General features: G+C 55.1%; 1 long non-coding RNA gene across 1 annotated transcript; it reads left to right on the top strand.

Moving 5' to 3' along the window:
• The first annotated feature begins 265 nt into the window (after nucleotides 1–265).
• On the top strand, nucleotides 266–1,813 carry LOC108445851. Its single transcript, XR_001860878.1, has 2 exons — nucleotides 266–512; nucleotides 1,264–1,813. It is a non-coding gene; the product is annotated as an uncharacterized LOC108445851 (long non-coding RNA).
• The last annotated feature ends 760 nt before the right edge of the window (nucleotides 1,814–2,573 follow it).

Here is a 2,573-nt window from a genome sequence, read left to right as displayed (position 1 = left end):
CACATTCCCATTCCCGGGCAGGGTTTGGTTGTCGGATTTTATTTTTTTTTTTCTTTTTTTAAGAACTGAAACTTCTCTCTGTTTAATGAAAGAAATGTGTTTGAGCCTGACGACTTCCACCGGCGCTCGCATTGTGTTTGGGAGTGAGGGGCTGGGGGGGAGGGCTCCGCTGCCAAGGGAGGGACCCGGGGCAGCTGAACTCGCTTTTCTTCTGCAAGTTTTTTTCTACTTTTTTTTTTTTTTTCCTCCCTCTGTGTTCCCAGGGCAGGGTTGGCTTTCTAGGTTTGATAAAGCATTTCCTTCCATTGTCATTCTATACGGCCTCTGGGCCCTGCGCTCAGTCCCTCCCCTTTGCCGTCCCCTCTCTTTCTCTCTCTCTCTCTCTCTCTCTTCCTGAACTTTAGTGAATCTTGAGATATAAAGAAAGCAGCTGCCTCCCTTAAGCGCAGCTTGAACAATGAGACCTCCTCTCCAAGGGCTTTAACTCCTCTGGATGCAAGGACAAAGCCGGGGTGAGTAGCCTGCTGGTGGCTCTGCCGGTCCCCGCATCTGCGGCGCGGCCGTTCCCGGTGTCCGCTCGCGGCCGCTCCCGCAGCCCCGGCTCCTCTCCCTGTCCCCGGCTCCGGAGGGATCAGGTAGAGCAGGAGCAGATGCTGCGAGTGTAAAATCCCCCCAAACCCAACCACCACCACCCGAGGAAGTGCTGGCGCTGTCCCCGTGGACGCTGTCCCCATGGATGCCGTTCCCATCGAACGCGTGCTGGAGAAGGCTTTGCCACCCAGCCGTGTCCCTGGATTTGGGTCACCACAGGCTCCCCGCCGTGTGAGACCGGGCAAAACCTGGCTCTGGCCAAGGTGGGAGGAATCCTGACCTCAAAGGCAAAGGAAAACAAACATGATGCAATCAGGCGTGACTGAGCTGGGCTGCGGGAGGAAGATCTTCCCCGCGGCTTCGGGGCTGCGCAGTCCCGGGGATGCTGAAGTGGAATTTGGGATGGCGCTGGGGGGGAAACACCTCGGGCTGCGTCGTGCGGGTGCAGGAGGAGGGCAAAGGCGCAGCGTGCGCCGTGTGAGCGCTGTCTGGGCTCTGGCTTTGCCCCAGGGATCTGCTTGGATCGTCTCATGCACAAAAAGCAGGAGGCGAAACCCGGGACGCCTCGGCAGCAGCCTGGCGCGTGCTAATTAAGGGGGATTTGGGACAAGTGGTGAAGCTGCCTCTGGATGTGCATCTCCCAGGACGGGATCCCTCCCTTTACCCTCCCAGGAAACCATAACTGGTTCGCACGGGAGCCTGTGGAGCGCCGGTGGATCAAAGAGCCCGAGTGGGATGAGCCCCAGGCTGAGGAGTGGATTTCATGCAGCCAAACACAGCCCAGATGTTGTTATCTGGTGGCCCCCGTGTCTCGGCGTCCCCCCGCCTTTGAGTCTCTCCTCTTCATCCCGCGCGTCCCCAGTGCCTGCTGTCTGTGATAAAACACGGGATCCTGGGCCTCATAAACAGGGAATGATCAAACAAGGCATAAAAGAACATCTTTATTGCTCGTTAGGGCTTCACTAAGACCGTCTGGGGCTCTGTGTCGGTTCAGGTAGCTGCTGGAGCACGGCGTGTTCTTGTGGTACAAATCTAAAAATTCTCCTGTGTTCTGCAGCACAAAACTGCTCAAAACACGACTGGAAGTTCTTTAGGAGACCTGCAGAGCTCATGGTTTGTGCAAAGTCACTTAGAGAGCCTGTGCAGTCTGTTGTGGGGAAACTCGGAGTAGGTTTGATAGAGTTTTGGGGTTTTCCCTCCATAAAATCCCATTTCTGCTCTACCTAGGGTGTTTTCATTCCGTTCCAGTGAGGCTGTGTTTGTTTGTGTCTCTTGCTCTTGATCTCTACTAAATCCAGCAATTTTGGTCATTCTCTGGTATCTCTGACAACAGACAGGGAGTTGTGGGATTTAAAGTGAGTGTGACAGGTTGACCTTAAATCCCATGGACCGAGCCGAAGGACGTGGATAAAATTGGGCTCTAAAGTAGCAGAATGAGGGGGATGCAAATGAACGTGTCCAGGTTTGACACTGAACAGAGCTCAGGTCCACGGCTGGAGGAACCCCCAAAACTACTGTGCTCCTGCTGGCATGGGCGTTTCTCCAGCAGGTAGAAATGTAGATGAAACCTTCAGACTTAATGGAGCTTTTTCGAGGCAGAATTGTGTTCCCTCGCTTTTCAGGAGGCAACGAGATCTTCACCACCACTGAAAGTCCCCCCACCTCTGTGCCCTGGTCCCCTCCTGGCAGCCTCCAGGAGCTCATCCGTGCTCCTGGCGCTTGCACAATGAGGAAATGGGCCAGCATTTCCATATTAGCCATCAACTTTCCAGGGATGTTGCAGGGATTTTCCAGCAAGGGGTGGAACAGCATCAGCCACGCTTGGATCCGCCAGGCCACGGCTGAGGTGCTGCAGTGGGAAGGACCAGACATGGTTGGAAAAGCCTCAGATGAGAGTGTTCAGGGGGCAAACACCCACAGAGGCCTTTCCTGCAGCACAGGAGCTCTGGGTTCAAACCATGCTTGGACCTCGGGTGCTGTCC

Source organism: Corvus brachyrhynchos, unplaced genomic scaffold, assembly GCF_000691975.1.
Source record: "Corvus brachyrhynchos isolate BGI_N302 unplaced genomic scaffold, ASM69197v1 scaffold933, whole genome shotgun sequence".
Lineage (NCBI taxonomy): Eukaryota > Metazoa > Chordata > Aves > Passeriformes > Corvidae > Corvus > Corvus brachyrhynchos.
This window is presented reverse-complemented; position numbering and strand designations above follow the sequence as displayed.